Here is a 26,847-nt window from a genome sequence, read left to right as displayed (position 1 = left end):
AAGCAGAGACTGGGTTGAATCGTATATGAGCGTTTATTCCAATATTGCCTGCAACATGGGAGAGCAGGGGTCATCCATGAAAATCTGCTCTACTACCCTCCCCCCCATAAGCCAGTTGCTTATATTGGGTAGAAGGACAAAGATTACATGGGGAAGTGGCCAAAGAAATAAGAATGGGTATAATGGTTTACAGGTCACAGGAAATGCAGGCTGGAGTTTGCACAAGGGTGAGGTGTCTCCAAGACCACTTTGTTTTGGGAGCAAGGTTATCTTTCTCTGATAAAAGAAGAATGGACTGAACCCCAACGTCAATTCCCATGTCCCGGGGTGTACAACTCCCAGCCAGGTTAGAAAGTGCTTTTTCTAATTGGAACAAAACAATCACAGTTAACGGAACATGATCAATACTTCTTATAACTATGCTAAACTCATGGTTAACAGAGCGTGATTAATATTTCTGTCCCTAACAAGAGCACAGAACCATTCACTGTTACCTTCCCCAAACACCATCTCTGTGTGCTGTAAATGTTAAGTATTAACTATCCTATACCCACCAATGTAAAAGAGTATGTGTCTGATTATTTTACTTTTTATCCGATCCCAGAGATTTCCTCTCTCTGCTTTCTCCCACCCCCTTAATCTACCACCAGTATGTTTCACGTAACCCTCCTTATACCTCCTCCTTTGGTTCTAATGTGTCAAATAAACTGCAAAACTGCCATTCTCTGGAGCACTATCTCAATCCATTGAGATTTTGCTTCCTGGCAGTTGTCATCATTTGGCTCAGATACACTCATAAAAATTCTCTACAAGTTTGGACGTTTCTTATGCACACACAGGATAAGGTCAGGATGTGATTTCAGACAAAGTCTCGCTTCAACCTGATCCCCTTCTGCTGAGGGGCTTTGAAGAAGAAATTGCACCCAGAGTGTGTGGCACCTTCTGGCCAGGGAGTTAGGCTTTGTTCCTCCATATCTGTGAGTCACTGGAATCCAACTGCAGAGAGTGGGGGTAGGCAGACCTAAGCAGCACCACAGGGGCGATCCTTCAGAGACTTTAACACCAAAACAGGGGACAGATGCACTGAAAAGAAACGCACAAGGCATGTGTGAGACACCTCCAGCCAGATGACCACTGGAAAGGTCAGCAGCATTGGCATCTTCTGCAAGTTGTTGCAAAGATGCTGCAGGACATATCTCAGACCTTCAGAATCAGAATCTGCAATCAACTATGACCCTGAGTGTTTGCACATTCAAGATTGAGAAGCTCTATTTTAAAGAAGTTGAGTGTGTGTATGAATGAAGGTCTTCAATATCACCAACTCATAGAACATTTCTATCAGAGAGTTGAAATTCCTATTGTTCTACTGTTATAGTATTTGGTAAATCACAACTGCAGTGTTCCTTTTAACAGAATAGGTGAGGAGGCAACAAGTATTGTGTCTTAAAAACTACAAAAAGGAATACAAGATGACTAGCTGTAATAGCTCATGGCTAACTGCAGAGTTTTCTAGAATGTCTCCAGGGAATCTCTGGATCATGTGGCTAGGACATGTCAGGTGTCAGCAAAGCACATACTTCCCAGGGCCTGACTCTAGCTTAGCTTTGGAGGAGCTGCCCATGAGCTTCACAAATATTTGTATCCATTTTATTGGAGACACAACTCCCCCTGACATGGGGCCAACTAAAAGCTATAAAATGCCCTGGAAAGAAAGATCCAATTTAGAGTGGTGATCTGTAGAATTTTACAGACAAAGCTGGTGGCCAATATTTTGGATCATAAGTTTGTGAGGATTTAGAGTGACTGGACTAAGAAAGATGAATTTGTAAGCCATCAGTATTTCTTGCAGGGCCTTTATACTTCAATAACAATTTAGTGGAAAGAGTGTAGGTCTCATTCCTACCTTCTAATCACCCAGAATGCCTCCATACTTTTTATAGTAATATTTTTCTACTGTGTGCTTTTTGAAAACCGGGTATGCATGTGCGGAAGAAGTTGGAAGTGCTCATCCATGTCCATTTCTCATATCCTTCCTGGGTACATGGTTTAGATGGGACCATATGACTAATTCTAGCCAATGAAATGTGAGTGGAAGTAATGCATAAAACTTCCAGGCAGAAGTATTTAAGAATCAGTGTGATAATTCACATTTGTCGCTGATGTGGTGACTTAAAGCCACCTGTTGACATGGTAGTGGTTCAAGTTGAAGACAGTCTGCTTCTCTGGTTCACTGGACAGGTACCAACTCACCTGTACTTGACTTCACATGAATTTTGTTTGCTGAACCACTGAGTTTTTGGAGTTGGTCTTTTGTAGAATCTTATAGTTACTTGCTGTGATTAATACAACATAAGCAATCAATATCATAGAAATTTGGGAGCTAAAATATTAAGATAGTCTAAGATCAGTTAATTTGGAGTCAGAAGATACAGATTCAAGTCTTGGCTCCAACACTTACTAGATGTAGGACACTAGGAAAATCATGAACTATCTGTAGTCTTACGTAAAGTTAGGTTGAGCTACATAATCTCTGCGATCCTTTTTTGCAATGCCAGAATTCCATAGTTCTCTGAAACCCATCATATGTTTCCTCTTGTTAATGTAAAGCTCCTTCCCTCCCCATACCCCACTTAATTACTGTAAATGATAAACTCATGTAAGTCCAAGTACACACATACACTACGCAAGTCCTACAAGGACCTTTATCAAGAGTCGTGGAATCAGTTCATGTAGATCCAAACACAGTATTTTGTATGGAGAAGGTTCTGTCCATACATAAGCTATTACTTACAGGGCCATGCCTGATTTAGTTATCTGCCTGATTCACACTCAGTTTTTCAAAGAAGCCATCGTTGTCACCTCAAGGGGTCTGCCCCAAAAAATCAGTCCTATGATACAGAACTGTTTTTGCTACCACTAAATAGATAAGTTTCCACATGGGTTTGACCTCAGTCTAATATCCATCTGCAATACTGGAGACCAAGGTAGACTGCAGCTGAGACATTTTCTCTCTCTGGGATTCAGGAGTTATTTTGACCCTTTGGGGCTTCAGACTGCCACTTAGTAAGTTACTTATGTGTAGATTTATTTGGAGGCCATCAAGTTTCTCCAGATCCTCGTTTCTTGCTGTTGCTGTGACATTCAGCCTCCTCTCTCCACATACACACTCACTGCCTTTTCTTTCTTGCCTTGCCTTTGACATGTCATATTTTAAGCTACAAAGCTTGGGCTGCAGCAGATAGTAGTTTCCACCCTCCTTTGAAAAAGAAGGTACGAACTCTCGACATTTGAAGTGAAACCCAGGTTATTACAGGTTTTTTAAACACTGAGCTCTGCATATTGATCTGAGGGAAAATATCGGGGGACTGGAGTAGGGCAAGGGAGGAAATTGGGGTGAGAAAGGGCACAAGAGGAAGAAGTACACTGATTATTTCAGATGTGCGTTGCTGTTTGGGAAACAAATATATGCTCCCAGCTTGGGCATCTTTTCAGAGTTCTTCTGAAGACAGGGTGCATTTTCTTTCTGACTGCCTGTCGGCTTACGCTCTAGCTCCCTGGGGCTGTTCCAGCCACTGCCCCTCCACCCTGCTGCTCCGAGATTAATTGTGCTGGGCCTGCTGCTTCTGTCAGGCACCTTTTCCTAGGAAAAGTCCTTTTGTCACAGCCTTCTTGGGGCTTCACAGTTCACAAGCATATTCAGTAGCACCAGAGAACAAACAACTTCCACCTGCCAGGAAATGTGGCGGCAACTGCAGGGCAGACGGAAAATAGATTTTTCTCATTTTTTTCACAGTGGGTGAAAGTCTGTGAGGCAAGTAAGTGGGAGCATAAAATACTGGTGGAAAATAGAAACAGGCTGATGGGAACCAGAGGGGAGGGAGGTTGGGGACTCGGTGGAAAATGTGAAGGGACTGAGAAGTACAGATTGGTAGCTACAGAAGTCACGGGGATGTGAAGCACAGCACAGGGAATAGTCAGTAATATTGGGATAACTGCGCATGGGCTGGGTGGGTACTGGAAATATCAGGAGGACCACTTTGTAAAGTATGGTATGTGGTTGTCTAACCACTATGCTCTACGCCTGAAACTAATACAGAATAGCATTGAATGTAAACTGTAATTAAAAATTTAAAAAAATACTGGTGGAATGCTTGGGGGTGCTGCTGGCATCTGGTCCTTTTACTTTTGTATTTCAAAACTGTATTGGATACCTAGGTGCTTCGGTGCTGATCTTTCTCAGGTGTAGAAATTTAATAATAATTACTAATGTAAAACTGAGCATTTTTCCTACTAAGTCATGCTGAAGGGAACATTCCCCAACTTATAGTTGAATTTTTTTGCAGTAACTTACTCTCCTATACTCTCTGAGCTCCTTAGAATTCTAACATCTACTGAAATCCTTAGAACTAAAGCTTAATCTCATTTCCCATCTTTGGTGTCACGCACACATTTCTCCTGATTTCTTCTTTTCCCACATTCAACTGACCTTGAAATTACTTTTCTATCTCTACTGCTTCCTATCACTATCTGTCTCTTACTCCTGAGTTTGCTGCCTTCCTGCTCTTTCTAGGGACATCTCAGTTTCTCTCGTCTTTGAAATAAATTGTTTCATTCTGCTTTCCTTTTCTTTATAACCCTATTTCCCAAGTCTTTATTTTTCTTTATCTTTTTATTCCCAGTTTCTATCAGAATCCAAATCAATTCTACTTGCTTTTACCTCACTGGCAGTTGTCAAGAACTACAATAGAGAACAAAATATTTGGTTTGTTTACTAAGTAAAATATATAGTTCTTGTGAGGGTGACATTTTCTCTGTGTCTTCAGGATGATAAATGTCATTCCAAGGAACTACCCTCCACGATCTTATTCTTGGTAAATACTGCAAATTTCACTTGATGAGAGACCGAAGACAGCCAAACTCGTTTGAAAATTCTCCCATCTAGAGAGTGGGAGGAAGCTCCTCTTTCTTGAACCCGGAGGGTTCTATGACTGCTTTGACCAACAGACTTTGGTGAAAGGTTGGCTGTGCCAGGCTGAGGGCTCAGGCTGGGTAGACTGGCAGCTGTCAGGCTCTCTCTTGGAACACTCGCTTCTGGAGCTCTAAGTCACCATGAGCAAGTCTCACTACCCTTGACCATGCTGGAGAAGCCATGTGCAGCTGTTGCTTGCAATAGTCCCATCCAAGCTCAGCCTTCCAGCCAAGTCCCAGGCGCACAAAGTGAAGCCAGCATGGTCCTTGGGACCAGCCTGTGTCAGCCAACACCATGAGTGACCTCAGTCAAGGCCACGAAGAGCAGAAGAACCATCCTTCCAAACCATGTTATTCCTGACCCAGAACATTCTAGAATATAGTAGAATGGCCGTTGTTTTGAGACTCTCTGTTTGGAGTGATTTGTCACACAGCAATTAGTAACTGAAATGCTTTTAATTCTTCCAGACTTTACCAGGGGTTAGTGGGCCTAGAGGGACCAACAGACAAAACACAATTCCTCCCTTGGGCCAAGTTGGAGCCAGAGGAGCATCTGACCGTATTGCCTCCGGGTCACTTGCACCAAAGGATAATGTCCTGTTAGCTTGAAGCTCCTCCATGTAATTTGAACCTCAATCCATAAATTCAATGTGTAAAAAAATGTAAATTTCCTTATTTTTCCCAAGCAACTTCTGCTTTAAGGTTTAGTCCAAGGCATGTGCCGTCAGACCCCTTCTTTTTCCAGGATCAGTGGACTATGGCCTGTGGGCTGCCTGTTTCTCTATGTCCTGCAAGCTTAGAAGGTTTTTTACATCTTTAAAGGGCTGCTTAAAAAAGCAACAAAGAAGACTATGCAACAAAGACTAAATGTGGTCTACAAAGCCTAAACTATTTGGTATCTGAACCTTTCCAGAAAAGTGTGCCAAGCTTTGGTAAAAGCAAGGGTTGGGTAAGAAGTTCCCTTGGGGTTGCGGTTCTCCCTGCGGTTGCCGCCACGAGTGCCATCGTCTAGTTCCTCCTGCTCCTCTATGGGGAGCTCCGGATAAAGCCTCTGCCGCCTGTCCCTCTCAGTCCCTCTCAGTCCTTCTCAGTCCCTCTCAGTCCCTCTCAGTCCCTCTCAGTCCCTCTCAGTCCCTCTCAGTCCTTCTCAGTCCCTCTCAGTCCCTCTCAGTCCTTCTCAGTCCTTCTCAGTCCCTCTCAGTCCCTCTCAGTCCTTCTCAGTCCCTCTCAGTCCCTCTCAGTCCTTCTCAGTCCCTCTCAGTCCCTCTCAGTCCCTCTCAGTCCTTCTCAGTCCCTCTCAGTCCCTCTCAGTCCCTCTCAGTCCCTCTCAGTCCCTCTCAGTCCTTCTCAGTCCCTCTCAGTCCCTCTCAGTCCTTCTCAGTCCCTCTCAGTCCCTCTCAGTCCCTCTCAGTCCCTCTCAGTCCTTCTCAGTCCCTCTCAGCCCCTCTCAGTCCCTCTCAGTCCTTCTCAGTCCTTCTCAGTCCCTCTCAGTCCCTCTCAGTCCTTCTCAGTCCCTCTCAGTCCCTCTCAGTCCCTCTCAGTCCTTCTCAGTCCCTCTCAGTCCCTCTCAGTCCCTCTCAGTCCCTCTCAGTCCCTCTCAGTCCTTCTCAGACCCACAGATACTATTCCCTGAAACTCCGTGTATCTACATCACACACTCCCCACCTAGACGCTGCCTTTTTTCCCTAGAGTGTGCGGCCAATGCCATGTCCTAGCTGGGAAGGGGGGTGTGGGTCCCCTCCACTCAAACATTCCCGATCCTGTCTGCCAGCCCTGTGTTCTGCCTGGACTCAGCCCTGGACAAGAAAGGGAAGGGGACCCGAATGCACCCATCATTTATTGAGAGCCTATCAAACGGCAGGCAGGCGCAGTGCTAGGCACTTCAAATGCACCAGTGACTAAAACAAAGGTCCCTTCCAGGTAATAAACAGCAGGAAATAATGAATAATTAAAGTAGCTGTGTATGAAAGGCACATAATAAGAGGATAACGAAAAGTGCAGGAGGAAGGGAACATATGAAAAGAGTGAGAGCCAGAGGTTGGGGGTAGAGGGTCTGGGGTCAGGCCTTACCGAGGACGTGATTTTGAGTAAACGCCTGAAGGAGGAGAGTGAAGAGCCATGGAGGTATCCAGGAGGAGAGCGCGCAGTGGAGACAGCCGTGTGTCACACGGTCAGCAAGAGGGAGCCCAGTAGAAATGGAGGGGAGTGTGATCAGAAAGAGAGAGGTGTGTCATGTCTCGTAGCCGTTGCTAAGGACTTCTTGGCTTCGTAGGGAACCATGCGGAACCTTGGCGGGGTTTTGGGCAGAGGGGTTGGCCTGACCTGGGATAGGTTACAACAGGTGTCACTTTGCTCTGCTGGAGGCAGACTGGGGCACAGGGCTGGAGCAGAAACAGGGACACCTGTTGGGAAGCAATCACAATGCTCTAAGCAGGCTATTCGGACTCGAGGTGATAGCAGTGGGGATGGTAAGAAGTGCTAAGTCTCACCATTTCCAAGACTCCGTTATTTCCCCTCCAAAGTTTCTCTCTTCCCAGCTCAAAAATTATTTTGTAGATTGAAAGTTTAAAACTCTTGCTCTTAAATGGTCATTAGTCTCCCAAATCCCAGGCCCTGAATTGTTGTCCTTCCCCTCAAGACCAGGCTTTTACATCTCAAAACCAGAAAAGAATCACCTTTTTCTCTGCCTTCCGGGGAACACATCCTTTCCCTGCAGCAATGAGCCCAGACAGCCTCACTCCAACTGGATCCATACAAGGAGGCAAGACAAACGCAAAGCAGGAGGACTAGGGTGGCCGTCACTATTTCAGAAATATTGTCACCCCACCTTTTTTGTTACATTACAAATAAACACAATTGTCTCAAGTTGTGCTTGCTGTGAGGAGACATACATTATGAAATAATCTCATGTTGATGGAACTCCTTGTCTTTGGTGACCTGCAGCTGGCCTAAGGAGACCACAGGATAACTTACGCCCATTTAGACGGGAGAGAACCCGCCAGTATTGGTGCGTAAGGGTATGGTGATCAGCCTTTGGATCCAGAGTTAGCAGTAAGTATAGGTTAACGAAGCTCTGAGTTCTACCATTTTTTGTCCCAAATTTCCATTCTCTCTTCACCATCCTTCTAATGGTTGATCCTTAACTTCTTAAGTACTCTATGAGCCCCAAATCTGCTAAGTACTTGAAGTCATCTGCCCAAGGTCACATGGACATTAGAACAACAGAGGCAAGCTGCAGAGCACGCCTCTCTGACTCAGAGTCTGTACTATCAGGCATTAAGAATACCTCCCATTATAATTAGTCATTTGACTATAATGTGCCTAAGCTGTCTTGTATTTATCTTTCTTGAAACTCACTGACTTCATGAATCTGTATCGTATGTCTTTCACCAAATTTAGAAAATGTTGGGCCATTATTTCTTCAGGTGATTTTCCTGTTTCATTCTTTCACTTCTCTCCTCTGGGACTTTAATTATACAAATCAAATGCTACCTCTTTGGCTATTGACCCACAGAACCCTGAGAAACTACTAATTTTTTTAATCCTCAGGTTGAATACTTTCTATTGATCTATCTTCACATTGGCTGACTTTTCTGTCATCTCCAATCTGCTGTTAAGATCACCCAATGAATTTTCTACTTTAGATACTATATTTTCCAGTTCTAGAATTTCTGTTGAGTTTTTTGCATAGTTTTATTTTGCTGCTGATATTTCCTATCTTTTTTATTATGAAGAGGATATTTTCCTTTGTGTCCTTGAATATAGTTATAAGAGATGCTTTAAAACCCTTGCCTGCTATTTCCAGTACCTGGTTCATCTCAAGTTTGGCCTTAGTTGATATTCTTTTCTCTCCCTTTTAAAAAAAATGTTTTTATTGACTTCAGAGAGAGGAGAGAGTGAGAAAGATACAAACATCAATGATGAGAGAGAATCATTGATCAGCTGCCTCTTGCATGCCCCCTACTGGGGATCGAGCCTGAAACCCAGGCATGTACCCTAACTGGGAATTGAACTGTGACCTCCAGGTTCAGGGGTCGATGCTCAACCACTGAGCCATACTGGCCTGGCAATACTCTTTTCTCTTGAATGTGGGTCTCACTTTCCTGTTTCTTATTCTTATAGGGAAATTTGGATGTATAGAGAAAAGGAGGTTCTACAGAAAGTAACTTCATAGGGCTATCTAATAATAAATTCCTAACTGGGCAGGTCATGGTGGAGAGTCACACCCCAGGCATATAACTTCTTTAGTAAAAGGCTTATCTTTGCCTCAAGCAAGCCCTGTCCATTGTTTTTGCGCATCTAGGTTAACACACCTTTGAAATAAGCATAACTGTTACAGGATAGTGAGAAGCTAGAAAAATGCCAAGGCAGGAGGAAAGGCCAACTGAGACAAGAAAATTCAACAAGGCCAAAGAGTTTGGCAGCCTACAGCCAGCTTGTAAATAGTGAGCCCTTATCTCCCCAACCAAGGACGCTTGAGAGCAAACAGTTAATGTCTCTCCAAAAACAGCAGAGAGGGGGGAGGAAGGGGAAAGAAGAACACAGTTTTATCTCATCCCAGTCTCTAAGCAAAAAAGCCAGCTGTCTCAGGGCTTGGCAAGAAAAAATTGCCAGGTGCTTCTCACAATTTCTGGGAAAGCCACAACAAAGTAAAAGGGGGACCTTGAAAATTAATCTGTACCAAGATATTCAGCAGAGGAATTTTTAAATCTATACCCAGCAAAGTATATAAGGCAGAAACTCCCTGCCCACTCTCTCCTCAGATTAGCAGAGAGAACCCACTCACTCTTTATGCCCGATGATAGATTTGCTTGCCTTGCTTCTTTAATAAATTTGCAGGTTTTACTTTCTTAATAAGTTACTTTCTTAATAAATTTGCTTCAACACAACACAATTATCTGGAGTCACTCGTTTAAATTCATTCATATGAGAAGACAAGAATCGAGGTGCCAGCACTCTCCTCCTGACTCGGGGGGCTGTCCTATAACACCTCTCTAGTGTCTGTGAGAGGTGCCTGTAACAATACCACCCTCAAGAGAGCACATAATTTTGTTAACTTTCCTGTAAACTAATCCCTACATTGCTTCCTTCCACCTTCATGTAATCTTAAATTCCCTCTTTAATTTCAAATGCATAAAATAAACCCCAAACTGTTCTTCTCTGGAGCATTTGAGACCTTGCTTCCTAGCAATTGTCATCAGTTTGGCTCAAATAAACTCTTACAAAGATTTTCTATAGGTTTGGATGTTTCTTATGTTGACAGGTTGTATCCTGGATTTTGAGAATGATACGCTAAAGAGGCTTGGGATTCTGTTACATTCCTTTGAAAACTATTGATTATTTCTGCAAGCAGAAAGTTAACTTTGCAGAGCTCAAGCTGCAAATTTTTTCTTCCCTGCATGAGCAACAGCTGAAACCTTTTCAGTTCTTTTAGCCTTAGCAGGACTGCTTGGAATCTTCCCCCTTAAGTGACGTGGGATCAGCCGCAAATTGTGAAAGTATTTATACTCAGAATTTGGGACTCCCTCTCTGTATCTATCTCCTTTCTGTGATACCTCCAGCTGTTTTACTTATCCTGAACTCTGGCATCTAATTATTAAACCCGCACACTCAGGGCTTTCTCTCTGAGTTTGACTCACATAGCAGACTAGGGACTGCTCTCAGGCTAAAAGCCATCAAAAGTGGGAAACTCACCGAGTCCCACTCCCTTTTTTATCCCCTAAAATATCTGCTTTCCTCTTGTTATCCATGCCTTTAGAAGTTTAAATAGCAGCTTTCTTTGGTTTGATCAGAGTTTATAGCTACTTCCAGGAATGTTTGTCAAATAAAAATTACTCAAACATTACCAAAAGTGGAACCTTACTACTCTTTTTATAAATCCTCTCTCTTCCATTTGTTCAAGAGCCCATTACAGGGCTCTATTTCTGATGCCAAAAGCTTTGCTACTCAGTGTGTGATTCCTGGACCAGCAACATTGGCCTCACCTGAGTTAGAAATGCAAATTCTCAGGCTCCATCCATAATCTACTGAACTAGAACCTGTACTGTAACAGTGCCCTAGGTGATTCGTATGCACATTAAATCTGATAAGCACTGGCATAGGGCATACTGAGGGCCGCATTATGGGCCCTTGGCAAGTGCTAACTGAAAGAGTAAATAAATAAATGGTTCAGCTCAATATTTACTACTAAGCAAGGATATGTGCATTGAGAAATCCTTTTCTTCTCTGATTTTAATATCAAAATCTGAATTTTGTATATTTTCCTCTTAAGAAAACTCTTCCTAAACTGGTGAGAGATGGTTGGCAAGTATGCATCTGCACAGTAGTGCAGAGATATTTTAAAGCTCCATCGAAAAATGGAAAATATGATCAATGTCAGTCAGTGCATTTATAGAACTAGCATCATGTGTGGTGTAATTGAAATGAGAAATTTTGTGAATCAAATTTTGTCTTTTTAAATTTCCCCCAGCCTCCAGGCAGATGAAAATCTCCCTCAAAATGTACCACCCCGATCCATGCATAAATTCCTCCAGATAAAAGCATTCCTCTTCGTTGGCAAGCAAAGGTGATGATAATTATGAGCCCCGGCAAAGCAGATCCTGTCACAAAACTATTTTTGATAAATGTTTATAATTTAGAAAGCTACAAAATAATTTTCAAGTATAGAACATAAAAAAGCTTGACACAAACCAAATAAAGGTATTCCCTTTACATTTAAAAATAATTCTACGAGATTAATTTTTTTCACTCTTTGTCAGCTAATGCTAACTCTTGATGTAATTTTACATATGGCATTCTTTAAAGAAAATCATAATTTTGAAACATGCAAATAAAAAAATGCTAGCAAACAAAAGTACTATCAAATAGTGAAACGTTGCAAGTAAAGCAGGAAAAAAATCATCAAGAATAATTTGAAACATACACAGAAAAGCAACAGGAACATGATTGTGCATCTAAACTATAATAATTATTTTGTCCATAAGCATGCAAATGTATCAAAATTCTTACCTACAATGAAACTAATTAGTCTTACATTTCCCTTCTTTCCAAGTGAACAGCAATTCCTGTTACCACATAGTAGGCAAAAGCTAAAATGTTATTTTTTCACCTATTGTGGGCACAATGTTATTAAGTGCTGATTTTGTGAAAATGACACTTCTAAATAAGAATGAAACAACACACTTAATAATAAACCTTTTTTAAAAAGAAAAATGTCATTTTTATTTGAATATCAAAATAAATTCCCTGTTTCATAAATAGATGGAATAACTATCAATATTTAAAATCAGCTAATCACTGGAAGCTATGAATTCTCAAATCAAGGGGGTAAAGCAGGAATGGAATTTCTACAGAAATGGAGAAATACATATCAACATTAACAGGCTATTTCCTAGTTTTTAATTGAAGTGGGCCTCAGGATTGGTCAAGAATGTAAGTTATCTAATTGCCGTAATTTGACGCAAGCTTCAGCCAGATTCCAGAGGGCCGAGTGCTGCTGGTGGGAATCGTGTTCTTCCATGGAGTTGGGAGAAAAGCATTTCGGGAGACTCATGCGTGGGGCGATGAGGTTTAGTGGTAAGATTCACGGGCTGGGAATGTCTCATCTCCATCTATCCTGTGTGGAACAAGCCCAGTCTTGTCTTCATCAAGCCCAAAACAAAGGCCAGCGTCCAAAGATCCTCTGCCGTTGGTCCAGCATCAGCAGTCTCAGTGGGGTCCAGGCCGCTTAAGGCTGTTCCCCCTGAGGCCTGATGTTGTGCTGCTGTTCCCGGACTCCCGCTTGGAGCCTGCGTTTGGAGTCCCTGGAGCTGCCAGCTGCTGGGGAGAGAGAATGTGGAGGGACGGGCCAGCGCTCGTTACCGGAGAGAGAGCTCCTTGGTTAAACTGGGATTATATCATCTCAGGCTTGGGAACCACCAGGCCCTCTTTTCAGACTAACCAACCAATTTCCCAGGCTTTCATGGGCTTCTGATGGGTCTACCCTCTCACCAGTCTATTTCCTACATGTTCTAGGTTGTGCCTCTTACCCAACCAGATCTTTTTCCCAGGCTGGACTGACAGGCCCTATGAGCCATCCTGGCTCCGACTGTGCATGTACTTACCTCCCCCCATAGTCTGGGCGAGCGAAGGGGAAGTTAAAAGCTGGTCCTTCCTCCCTCTATGGGGGATGGAGGGGTGTTAGCCTCCTCGGCGGGACAAGGCTGCGATCCCCTGGAAGGTGTGAAGCCGCAGCTTCCTGGCTGAGCAGGCTTATGCTCCCTAGCTGATTATACTTAATAATGTCTGGGTCCCTTTGCTGCCTTCCTTTATTAGCATTTAGCGACCTATGCCAACACAGGGTACCGCGTCCCTTCCCCCAGCTTTTCAGTGGGGTCACTGCTAACAGCGATATGGGTCCATTTCTATGGACTCTGCGTTGAATAATCATTAAAAGAATGAGTTCTAGGCCAAACTCACCTTGGTCTAAATCCTGCCTCTACTATATATTAATGATGTGAACTTTGGCAGTTTAATTAACTCTTAAGCCTCTGATTCTTCACCTTTAGAACCAGAAGAAGTTATAATCTCCCTTATATCCTAGGGCTGTTGGAAGAATTAAATGAGACAATTCATGGAATGTCCCCATCATAGAGCTTGGCGGAGAAAAATGCTCTGCCAGTGGTTCCCGCTCCTCCCCTCCCCCTGTGGCTCCCCCTCCTGCTCTTCCCATAACAGGATTTTCAGGGTGTAAAACCTGCTGGGTATAAATTCCGTCGGGTAAGCGGTGCCAGCCGCGGCTCTGAAATAGTTGGTGCGTGGAGCAGCCCTGTCCCGCAGACTGCATGTAGCAGTGGGAATGTCCTAACCTGGGCCGCCCTACACGGGAACCACCATCCACATGAGGGGCACTTGAAGCGTAGCTAGTGTAGCCGAGGAGCTAAAGTTTAAATCTTGTTTAGATTTAAGCAATTCAAATACAAATTTAACTAGTCACGCGTGGTTAGTGGCTACTGCACTGAACCGTGCAAATCAAGAGCAAGGGTTGTAAGCTCGAGCGCAGAGAGGCGCCGAGAATGAGTGGAGGGGGAGTCAGTGGGCAGGCACCTGAGACCCGGGAACCACGGCCGCGCCTTGTCCACGGCGTTGGCCAGCGGCAGCCTCGGCCGGTGCTGCGGGAGGCGCACGCCCAGCACTCCTGCTGTTGCAGAAGAGGCGGACACGCAAGTTTCCGCGCGGGCTCCCTATTCTTTAAAGTATCAGTTAATTCTAAAAATGTTGGGGCCCTTCGGGCCGAACACGTGTGTACTAACTGGATGAAGGATACAGAATATCAGCACGCACTCTCGAGTGGAGAGCCCACCCCTAAAATCGCGGAGAAGTCCCCATTAGACTGTCTGAAGGAAGAGCAGGGCCATCAACCTTGTCGCATGCCGGGTCAGGTCGGCAGCAATTGTGACCTCGCGAGAGCCCCACTCCTGACGGCCTCCGCGCCTCCCTCCAGGGGGTCTGCAGAAGCCGTGTCAGTTTGGGGGCCTCCATCCCACACGTGTAAAAGCTAAAACAGGCTAGTCTCAGGAGAGCCGCACAAAGACACTCATGTTTCCTGGGTCAGCTCTTCCCCAACACTGGCTGTCCATTGGCGCAAGCATCTCCCTAGAGAGGACAATGACAGGGACAGGAACCAGGTCATTCACACGGTCTAAGTCCTTAGCGCAGCGGCAAAACCAACGGATGGGAAAACGAAGATGATTCTGTCCTGCTTGAGCACAAAGCTTTCCAGAAGCCGGTGATTCTGTGAAGCCACCCGAGTTTTCGTCACCAGTGTGTCCCTTCAGTCACTCACTTGTTACACAAAGACTCTTAGGCAGCTCTTAGGTCTGAGCCCCAGCGCCACCTCCCTGCTCACCGCGTGGCGTGGAATGGAGGGTCAGCCTCCGGCCTGGCCTTTGTGCCGAGCCAGGTGCAAAGGAAACAGCGGGGTTAAGAGCGTCACCTCTCCGGGCCTGGCAGTCCGACTGCCCACGTCCTACAGCGCAGCCCCGTGGGCGTCTGCCCGGCCAGGCACTTCGCCTTGACTTTGTTGAGAATTGCGGGCGCAGGCTGGTCATTAGAAGCTTGCTGGCTTTTAGCCAGTCGCATTATTGTCTTACAATTCTCTGCAGGCAGGCCCTCTGCCATGAAGCCTGCTCCCGGCCCCGAGCCGCCACCTGCTCCGGAATGACCCCCGGAGGCCTGCTTTCTGAGTAGCCGTGATACTGACTTCAGTCCTTCTGGGGACCACAGGTCAGTCGTGCACATACCGGTGAGTTGAAAGTAGACTCCGTACAAGTATTGACTTCTCTGTACTAGTTTGCCCAGGACATTTCCCATGAAAGTCCTCTGTCCCCTCAGTCCTGTGTAACGGGGACAGCTGGTTACCCTGGACACGCCAGGCATTAAGTAAAGGTGGTGAGGAAGGTAAGCCAGGGTTCTAATACCAGGCGCCTACGTAACTTGGTATAACATCAGAGGAGAAAAAACTGCTCACTGAATGCACACACGCATGCACAGCCACACACTGCCACGCACACACGCACGCACACACACTTACTTCAGAGGGCGGCTGTCATAGGCCTTGCCCAGAGCCCCTGCCTTTAGCGTCACACAAATACCTCCTCCACCCACTGATCACCTCCGTATGCCCAGGCTCGCTGAACTGAACCTGGAAGTACAGGGCCAACAGCCATCCTCATGCCCTTTCTTGTCTCCTGCGCTTTGATGTGTCTGCTAAGGGAATGTTCAACATGCTCTCAAGGAGGCCCAAGCCAAACTGATCACTGCATAATTGATAATAGGCCTTTGTTTTCACATTCTATTTAGATTACTGTATGAAGCAGGTGACAGGTGCTCAGAGAACATTACCCAGGCTGCCTGTTGCCGAGAACATCCTGAGACCAGCTGGGGCGAGGAGCCCAGAGGAAATCCCCATAGTAATTTAATAGTTCACAGGGCTTTGGGCCTGTGAGGTTTACAATGAAGAATTAAAGCGACAGTGACCACCCACTTAAGAAGAGCCCTGTGCTTTCCCTTGATATTTCTGTATGTATGATTTCGTTCCCAAGGAAATTGCTACAGGGTGACCAAGATAAAAACTTCTTTTGCAAAGGATATCTGTCGCCACTTAGCAGGAGAAACAGAAAGCATCTAGTGAGGGAGATGCCTGCTTTGGCACAACCAGTGCAGGCCGGGCTGTTTAGGGTGGATCTATAGAGAGTCAGATGTTTAAGGGAAATCTTGGAATGCAGCTTTCAGCATTAGAAGTGGACACTGGGGCAGAAAGAGGCAAAACACATTGCTGATTTCTCAGGATTTATACTGTACGTGCACAAATCAATCTTGCAGAGTTGATAGAGCTTCTACCTTGCTCTAGATTCTGAAGTTTACTTTCAATTGGCCTCATTTTTGAGTATTTCTCCCACTTTCTCAGGCAGTTTGGTTATTCAGAACCAGTTTGGGTCAGAATTTATTCATTGGCTCACTCAACAAACATTTGTTGTGTGGCTACTATACATAGCACTCTGAGTGAGACACTATCCATTCAATATTTGTCCCCCGGAGGCTTCTGGAGTGTCTACTACATGCAAGCTCAAAGCAAGGCAGCGAGGACCTGTTCTGTTCAGGAATCAGGGGTTCTTAGGGGGCAACAAGGCCCGTCGGGTGACACTAGCTGTGGAGAAAAGTACAGTAGATACAGGAAGAGTGAGAAGTCCTGGATTAGGAGAGCGAAAGAAAATATTTGAGCAAAAACTTAAAAACTGTGAGTGAATTGAGCAGGTGGGAATTTGGGGAAGAATGTTCCTGGCAGGAAGACAGGCTCTGTAAAGGCACCACGGCAGAGGGAAATGGGAAGCTTTACAGGTTTGAATAAAGGAGTGATGTAGCCCATGTTGGGTTTTCACAGGATCCCTCTGTCTGCAGTCTGAAAAATAGTAAGGGTCAACAGTGACACAGGGAGACTTCTCCGAAGGCAGATTGGCAGAATCGTGACAATGGCTGGAGCTGGGCGGTGGGCCACTCTCTCCCTTCCGTGAGTGCTTGAATGCTCCCTAATGAAAGGTTTAAAAACCCACTAGGCCATCCTCATGAAAAACTGCCATCCCGGATGCTAAGTGTTTGGTATCTTTTAGCAATTATATGTTTGAAACTCTTTTTGTTGGGAACTGATCTCTGAATAGAATGGTTTGTAAGAGAGAACATTAAGGAAATAACTATTTTAGACACATGAACAGGCTGGCGCAGACTTTCCTCTACTTCTTGGTTTGACCCCGTGTCATATCAGCTCTTGCTTTGCGGTCTTAGTTCCATAAAGCTGTCTTTCCGTTTGACAATGCGCAGCTCACAGAGGTCATTGGAAATAACTGGCGCTGTCTGAGGCAGTTCTAGAATCAGGCCGACCACCGTTGGGGTCAGCACCTGGTAAGTGTGCGACGATGTTTGTGGAATTGATCTCTGGAGCAGCTTGTATCCAGAGATCTACTCACAGGCAGGCTTAGCCTGCTAGTTCTTAGAAGAGCAGAACACTAGAGGTCAGTGTGCACACTGAGCAAGGGTGGAGAGGCGCCGCGGGTGACTGCAAGGCGGACCCACGCTCTGAAACTGCCTTTTAAAGAGTGCAGAAGCCATATTAGAATACCCTTCACATCTCTTCTCTAATTCCTATTATTAATTCAGCCCAGAAGCATTAAAATCATCTAGATATACAGTATATAAGTACATGTGTTTACATTTCCATACAGCGTATGGTAAGGACTATATCACTAATTTGACTTTATTTTTAGTTAAAGAAGATAAGCTATCCTAGATTAAGAGATAGGAAATTAAAATCCAAGCCTGAATAGGTTAATTAAACTCTGCAAACACCCCCCAGATCCAGAGCAGTGTAGATGCTCCAGCAGGGACTGGCTCCCCGACCTCCTGCTGCACTGGAACCAGGTTTCCTCTCCGCAGTGGCTGTGATGGACTGAGGTCCTGGGCTCCGTGGTTTCCAGGTGACCAGCTCTTCACTAGTTGTCTGCCGCCTGCCAGACTTGTCTCTCCCTGAACACTCTCTTTGGACCTGCATTATTTGGAACTGTGTTCTGCTTATACAGACATCTCCCAGCATCCCAAAACCTCAGACACCAGCATGCTTTCTCTGCCGAAATCATGTCCATTTCCGTTTTCTGCATTACAGGAATTTTTACGGTTAGTTCTGCTGAAGCTGAGACAGCATGCTAAATCCACCAAAGAAATTCCATATTCTCTTCTAAAACTATTTCCTTAATAATCTCCCTTGAAGAAAAAAAAAAACAACCCTCTCTATTTTATAGGTACAGATCAGAAAGAGAAACAAAGAATACTGTAAACAGCAGTGTTAATTAGGACAAGAAAAAATAGCATAATAGTTACTTTAATTCCTCAGAAAGATGCCTTAAAATATAAGACAAACTGCTCTGCCCAAGTCCTGTGAAGCAGGAAAAAGACAAGCTGCAGACTGGAGATAGCTGAGGACGACGGATATCCAGGATATATAACGACCTCTTAAAACTCAATGGTCAAAAATATAAACAATTCAATGACAAAATGGGTCAAGTATGAACGAACATTTCACCAAAGAGGATCTTTTGATAACGTACGAAAATGTTCTACATCAGCAGCCATTAAAGAAATGCATTAAAATCACAATTAGCGATCACTACGTACCTGTCAGAATGGCTAGAAAAATATATAGTGACAACACCAAATGCTGGCCAGTGTGAGAAGAACTCGGGTCACTCTCCCTTTGCTCGTGGAACGTGCCCCTGCCCCGGAAACAGCGCGGAGTGTCTGGTGGGAAGGACCCGCAGCTCCCAGGTGGCCTAGGCATCGAATTCTTAGCCCTTCACCCCAGAGAAACGAAAACTGATTATTATGGACTACATGTCCATGGCCCCCAGATTCACACGCTGAAGCCCTGCTGCACAATGGCGTGAGGAGGTGGGGCCCCTGGAAGGTAACCGGGATCAGGTTTAGGTAGCGCTTGTCCCTCTGCGCTGACACGTGAAAGCACAGTGAGAAAGTGGCGTCCTCACCCGACCACGCCGACACCCTGATCTGTGACTGACGGGCTCCAAAACTGTGAGAAATAAGTATTTGCCGTTTATAAACCGCCCAGTCTATAGCACTTGGTTACGGCAGCCCGGACGGACTAAGACACTTACCGTCACACGGAAGCCTGCGCACGTGTGTTCGTGGCAATCTTTCCCCGCTGTCCTGCCTCCAGGTTGCCAGGCTGCCTGGAGACACAGAGCGGAGTCCCTGCTCCCTCCAATACACGGGGCAGCACCGCCATTAATTTTTTTATCTTTTCTGTACTAAGCTTTTCTGTGTGCCTGCTACCACTTTTCTTCTCACATTCCTATCATTTCTACCAGCTGGGTAGAAAGAAGCTGCTTCTATGTGTAAAGGAGCCTGGGATGCACCCTGGGTGGTGGATAATCTCGGAGTTCACATACGTATCTTCTCTTGGGTGATGGAGTGATGTCTTTGTACAAGGCAGCAGTCACCATCCTATTCTGGGAAGAGAGGGACCGCTTCTTCATTGTCATCGAGCGCGAGAGTCACCACACTGAGAGCGGGGACTCCCCCGGCAGCTCGCTCACTTTCTTGTGACTGCAGCAGTTAGGGGCTAATCCCAGAACCTTCTTCTATTAGGGAGACATTTAAAAAGCTTCATCCCATGTGCTCTTGCTGCATTTCATCAAAGGCTAAGAGCAAAACCTATCTAATCTGTCAGGAGGGCCAATCTAATCTGCCCTATTAGCTGTGTTTATGGAGGAAAATGTTTTGCAACATTAGATACCATAAAACTCAACACATGAAGCAGATGTAAAATGTTCCTAAAATTGCAAATATTGACCAATCTCTTTTCCTTCCCAAGCAGATAAACTTGGGACACAAGCAACACAGCAGCTGTCATCGGGGAAGAATAGCAGAGGATCACAAGGTCCGACTATTTCCCACACTCCCGCTTACCCTGTAATGCCCATTGCAAAAGCAAAGCTGCCTGGGAACATCTTATAATAAAGCATACATGTTTTTAATGTGTTTTCAAAATTAATTGGCCACTTGAAATTCACATGTAGTTGAGTTTCATAGCTAAAGCCTCGACCAGGCACTTCCCACACCCCATACTGTTTTTTAACCTACAACCTAATTTCCCTCAAAGTAGCGCCCTTGAACCTGAAGGACCTGGGAGCTTGTTAAAGATGCAGGTTCCCAGGCCTCACCCCAGACCCACTGAACCAGAATCTCTAGGGCACAGGAAATGACATCATTAACCAGCTCTCCAAGTGGCTTTTGAATTGCTGCAGCCCTACCAAGTCTTTAATAATGTGTTAATAATTATGCTTTAAATACCATAAAGCCATATTTATATTTTTAGTTGACCAATTTGTACTGTATATTTCCTCCTTTCTAAAGTTTTTAAAACTATTTTAAATCTTTACATGTCCCCACCAAGATTATATTTTACTTATATTTATAATTCTTTTTTTAAAACCCAAAATGTATTTATTTACTATATTCACTACAGGGGCTCAATCAGAGACTTAAAGAACAGAAACAAAACAAATATGACACCGCAGCAGAAGATAGAGACCGATACAGAAATCAAGACAGGGATAGTGGTTCGGTGGTTGAGCATCAACCTAGGATCCAGGAGATGGTGGTTGGATTCCCAGTCAGGGCACATGCCAAGGTTGCAGGTTGTGGGTTGCAGGTTGTGGGTTGCAGGCTCGACCCCTAGTAGGGGGTGTGCAGGAGGCAGCTGATCAACGACCCTCTCATCATTGATGTTTCTGTCTTTCTCTCTCTCTCTTCCTTCCTCTCCCTGAAACCAATAAAGACATATTTTTAAAAAAGACAAGGACAGAACATCGAAGGAAAAAATTTAAAAAGCACAGGGAAAGGGGCTGGACGGCCCAGCCAAGGCTCTGGGCTGGAGACCTGCTTTGCGTAGGTTTCTTGTAGGTACTTCTTGAAGGTCGTCGGGTTTTCCCAGAGCTCCCGAGCTTGTGTGTTCAATGGGCTATCGATGTTGGGCTCTCCTAGCAGACTCTGGATGGAGATCAGGACAGTCCTGAAGTCATATAGGGCAGGCCACTTGTCCTCTAGGGTGTCCAGGCAGGTGTCGCCCTGGATGTCCACCCCGGTGCTAGCAGGGCCTGAGGAACTTCACCATGGGCACATTACACAGGTAGCCACTGGGGATCTGCAGGGAGAGCTTAACCTCAGGTCTCCGTGTACTGTGCCAGCTGCTCCATGGATGGTCCTCACCCGCTGGCAAAGGTTGTCTGATTCGGGGAAGGCAGAAATTCCTTTATTGCCAGACATCATGAGGACCATCAGCTCCTGCTGTAACCTCTTGCCCACCGGGCCCCAGGCGGCGCCCCCACTGGGTTCGGCTCCTTTACGAGCAGCGGCGACGCTGGTGGCACCTGGGTCGTGGTTCTGGGAGGCCATCCAGGCAGGAACAGGGGAACTCAGAGAACACGACTGTAACTGCCTTATCGTTTATTCTTTTTTAGCATCACATACACTACCGATGAACTATACGAATATGATTGACTGATGGATACACAGAGATAGATGAGAGATAAATAGCTATAAATACAGACGGATAGAGACAGAGATCTTTATGTCTAGCTTACTTAAAAAAAAGTCCTCACAATGCAAGTAATAAACATTTTTACAAAGAAAAACAACTACATTATCAAAAATTAAGATTCTTTGTGACCCTTAGTAAGCCTAATAAGAACATGAATTTTTGAAATGCAAAGGACAAATGGGGTTGTTATTGTTAATTTTACCTGTGTGGGGTTTTTTTTTTTCCATTTCTGTTTTACTTTACTTAAGATATTTCCTCTAATGGGCAGCTTGGCAGTTTCAACATGTTAAAGTACTAAAGAAAAGAAGTTTCTTCAAATCAAAATGCAAGTCTCAATAAATGGAGAAAATGGCAAACATCACCATTAATTTTGCTCTAAACAATAGCTCAATCCTGATGACCGTGTAGGTCTGAGCCCGTGTTTTCCAAAACATTTTCCAAGAACATCGGCCACTGGGGATGCGCCTCCAGGGAAAGGTCCCATTTTTCCAAATATGTTTGCAAATTGCTCCCGGCTCTCTCTCCCACCCCCACCCAGTGCTTCAGAAAGTACCTGCTCACACTGGAGACTCTGAGGTGTCCCGGGGAAAGAAACTGGGTTGACTGATCAGCAAAGCATTTTTCAGGCCTACTTGTCCCCAGGCCTTCCCTAGCCTTTGCTTTAAATCACTCCTGCCTCTTTCGGAGCAGCCTCAGAGCAGGCAGACTCTGAGTTTGCAATAAGCAATCCTAAATGCTCTGGAGTTGAGTTTAATTTCTGTACCTGTCTGTTAGATATGTTTACCCTTCACCCTCACCTTTTAAAGTCAGGCCCTCCATCAGAGGCAAGAACCTAAGAGCACCCCACTCCTGCCGTCAGAAAGCAAGCTCAGAGCCCATGCCTGCTGGCCAACAGCACAGCCTGGCATCGGTGGAACGAGGCATCAGTGTGGTGTCTCCAGACTGGTATCTGTTCTCTCTTGAAGGATCCCCATCAAAGGAGATTTCCCCGTCTCCTTTCCCCGAAGATGTTATCTCATCTCCCTCAGGAAGCAGAGATTTCTGTCCAGTGTGCTCCTGTTACAAGTGGTAGCCAGGGCGATGCTTTCCAAGGTCCCATGTTTGCAGCTCTCGAACGGCTGAGTTGTGAAATACTGCACATTGGGAGTCTTCCAACATTTCAGTGTAAAATAATATTCCTTCTTAAAGGATTAAGCTGCTCTGAGGTCCAAGAGCAAAACTTTCCCCACTCACAGCCCACTGGGGCTCCACTTTTTGTCGACACATCTCATTTGCCACGGTCCTGGGGCCTGGAAGTGTGGTGCAGCCCACAAAGGCCCAGAGTGGGCACCTGTTAGACTGATGTTGGAAGAGTGGAGAAGGCAGAAAGCTAGGCAATGACCACACTTACAGGCTCCTTAACACAGAGCATCTCTGTGGATGACCCATCGAAACCACGCCTCTTCCTCTCCTTGCCCTTTCATTGTAGGACCTTCAAGCCTCCCAAAACTTGTGGCCTCATTCCAAACACCCTGTTGCTCTAGGGAACCAGCAATGGCAACATCTTCTCCAAGGACACAGAAAACTGTGTGTGGGCTCCCAACTGACGCTTGTGGCCAAATAAAACTGGTTCTTGGTCCATCCATCAATAAAGAAAAATCACGATGCAGAATAAGGGATTTATGAGAAGAACAGACAAAGAAGAAGGCAGAGCAGAGGAATGAGCACAGAGCTGCCAAGGTGTCCAAAGTCCACACAGCCAGGCTCCCTTCCGTGCCTGGACCACGCTCGAGTCCACGGCTGGGATCCCAACATGGTGGGGCCTGTCTGGCAAACTCAGGAAGGAGTCCCACATTTTCTTTGAATCTGGGCTTTTTGGCTACAGCCAAGGGGATTCATGTCAGAGTAAGAAAGAAGGTGGCATAACAAACTGAATAAGCCACCAGCAGGACAAAAAGATTCAGGTAGGGCTTGCTGACCATCGCTCCAGTGGCCTTTCTGGAGGAGCCTTCGGAGGGCACGTCCAGGTCTTAGAGACGGGCTGTGACTAAATACCGAATGCAGGATTCCACTGCATTTGGGGTCAAATGAGTAGTTGAGGATCCCTGCTTGGGGCCTCCCTGATACTATTAGAACATTGTGAATGAGAAAAGGCCTTCTGTTCGTTCCACAGGCTCTTGCACAGCTTTTGTGAGCGGAGGGCTCCATGCTGTTCTTGGCAGGGAAAACTGTTTGTGGCAGAACAGGGTGAGAGCCTGGGTCCCTGAAGAGCAGGCCAGGCTCTTCACAGGGCCTGGAGGTAAGGCAGCCACCGCCTCCCAAGAGCTCCCTGCTCAGGAGGGAAAAAACTGGTGCTTAAAGTTACTCATATTCTGTGGAGGCGAAAGTATCCCCTCAGACATTCGTGGGGAGGACTTTGGGGAGCTGGAGGTTCTGTGCATATAAAGGTGAGGCCCAGAAGTTGAGTTGTTTGTGTTGCAAAAGAGGACTTAACGAGCCCCATGGCCAGCAAGTCTGGGCTTCCAGGGCCTGCTCCTCTGGAGCATCTGGGTATGTCCACACAGGTTGGGGAAATAGCACTTTAGAGAAAATATTCTGAGAGGGGAGATAGGGACTCTGAATATAAAAATCAAAGAAATTTAGAAGTAAGATGGAATCATGGTGACTATTTAAATCTGCCCCTTTACAGGTAAGGAAGCTCATGCTAAAAATGAAGTGTGGCAAGCCACTTAGGGGATGAACAAACAATAGCTCTAAGTAACGGTCCTGTATCAGTGAATCCCACCTTAGCCCTAGAGTCTCAAGCTGGGCTCCGGGTTTTGAGGAGACCATTGTGGAGTGTGGCGTAGCCAATGCTGAGAAGTCCACCACAAGGGCAGGAGCCTGTTACTCTGGAAAAGCCAAAGCCCAGAGTCACTGACTCCAGAGCAAGGTACCTGCTCCAGACACAGCAGGAAAACTCTTCCAACCCCAAGGCCAGGGTTCTGCCAGAAGACCACTTGGACTGCAAGGCTGGCCAGCTGGGTCCATGAGGCAGCCTGAAGTCCATGCCTCTGCTGAGACTCTAAGCTGCTCACTCTTGGGAGCTCATGGGCACCTGGGTTATGTCAGCACAAGAACATCATTCTCTTTCCCGTGTGAGCTGCACCATGGTGGTCAGGTGGAACAAGAACCACCTTCAGTAGCCATCAGCAGGGATTAGAAAGATGCTGGCCCAAAGGCCCTTCACGGACTCATGCTGGAAGGGGAAGGGCAGTCACCTTGGTCTCAGTCTTTGGAGCTTCTCCAAGCTCCTGCAGTCACGTGGGAAGAGGGCAGAGGGAGGCTGTGGAAACTTCCCCGGGACTTGGAGCCACTGAAGTCGCCACTGAGTCTTGTTATCAGAGGGAGACGTTTATATAGGCCATATTCTTTGATAGTCTGCGTCTGAAACATTTTGTTAAACCTGGAGGAGGGCAAACACTTAGGTGTGATTGTATGGCGCCCTGAAAGAGCTTCCAGTGTTTGATGAATGGAGTACAAACATTGATTGGAACTTGTTAAAGTCGTGGTGTGTAGAATAAGCAACGGTTGCCAAGGTTCTTAGGTTTATTCTGCTCAGGTTAGGTGCTTAGCAGTGATTTTGGCTTGATGTAAATATATATTAGCCTTGTTATTACATGTTTGTAATATGGGACTTGCTACTATTTGAATTCCAAAAACCTAGTCATAGTCCAGGTTCCCAATGTGTTGACTTAAATTCATGGGATGTGTTCCCCATGTTAGTGATTTTCCCTGATTTGAAACAGCATCTGTGGCAGTGGTCAAACGAATGTCGGTCAAGGTAAAGCCCTATCATAACATCAAATCACGTTGTAACCAAGGTCATAGACCAAACACATGCTTTATCTTTCATCTACTGAGGTCTTGGTGCTGCTCAGAACAACTGTTATGACTATTGGCAGACACAGCTTAAGGTCAAACAGAAAGAGCACTTGCTTTGTAAATGAGATACTTCATAATTGATTCCATTTTTTAAGAAAGCTGCTTTTGTGGTTAAATAAGCATGAGATAGGTGCCTTTTGCATAGCTATAACCCACAGTCTTTTAAACCGCACACGAGGCCCATTTAAAATACGTGGGTAAGTAAGACTGCATCAAAAGGACAAAGAAGTTAAGTTTGGGGGAGTTGTAGTTTGGTTTTGTGAAAACATTCCAAGCTCTTCAACTGGTATGCCACTTGCTACAGACACCACGTCGTAATCAATCATCCCAAGCAGAGATGTGACCAGTGAAAGATATTTGTGACATGGGAGAATTTCAGGGAAGAATTTCAAAGCAACAGAATTTAAGAGAAGCCAATACAAGAGTTGTCTCAAAAAACTAAAAGTTAGAGAAGGCCATGTGTACTGTTTGGAACAGGCATGTATCTGTGATGTCACCACCCCTTCTTCAGTTTGGAAGGCTCCAATATTCATCTCCCGATCGCATGTTCTCAACCCACCCTGTCCCCTACTTCCTGTGATAGCAGCTCCAGAAACCATCCCAAGGGGAAGCACTGACCTGACGAGTCAAGCCCCAGACATCCGTGTCAGGCGGACCCTAGTCTGGACGTTATGGGCAGATCATAACGCTGGCCATTCACAGCCCAACTGCCACCGTTCACATGCTCAGCCCTTACCCAGGCTGGGAGCTGCCCCCCACACTGGGTCAATGTGGGTGGAAACATCCGCCACCTTTTAAAATCCCAACCCGCCTCTCATCCCGCACGTCACTCCCAGGCGCCTGGAAGCCCCTGAAGCACGGTGTCTCCCCCTGCCCTCCCTGGTCGTTGGATGTGCTGTGTAACCTGGTAAGGAGGCTGCCCCAAAGTGCCTTTGAACCCTAGAGGCAAGTTCCCTTCCGAATGCTGACAGGTGGCCCACAAGGTCCTTTCTCTAGAGCAAGGACACTGGGCATTTTTTTAACCTTTCCTAGGCATCCGCCATAACCCATTCTAGAAATCTTAAATGGAAAACTCATTTTCCCATTTATGGTTCGGCCAAAGGCAGCACATGGCTGCCGGGAGTGTTTAGGGCCCAGTGGGCATTTCCACTTGGTCCTGGAAGACGGCAGGCTGAAGGCGACAGGAAGGCAGGGGCGGATGAAGCACTTAGCTGTCAGGGCCTCCTCCCCGGGGCCGCGCCTCCCCGACAGGCTCGGAGCCGGGCGCTCCTGCAAGGTGCTGGCAGCCGCCCCGATTTCGCCCGCCGCCTGCCTGGGCTGCCGTGCCCTCC

General features: G+C 45.8%; 1 pseudogene; it reads right to left on the bottom strand.

The window, feature by feature from the left end:
* Positions 1–21,468, bottom strand: part of LOC107530422 (ubiquitin-conjugating enzyme E2 C pseudogene) — an 84,203-nt pseudogene extending 62,735 nt beyond the window's left edge.
* Between the last annotated feature and the right edge of the window lie 5,379 nt (positions 21,469–26,847).

This window comes from Miniopterus natalensis, chromosome 15, assembly GCF_054644295.1.
Source record: "Miniopterus natalensis isolate mMinNat1 chromosome 15, mMinNat1.hap1, whole genome shotgun sequence".
Taxonomy (NCBI): domain Eukaryota; kingdom Metazoa; phylum Chordata; class Mammalia; order Chiroptera; family Miniopteridae; genus Miniopterus; species Miniopterus natalensis.
Note: the sequence above shows the minus strand (reverse complement) of the source record. Positions and strands in the feature narration are given on the sequence as shown.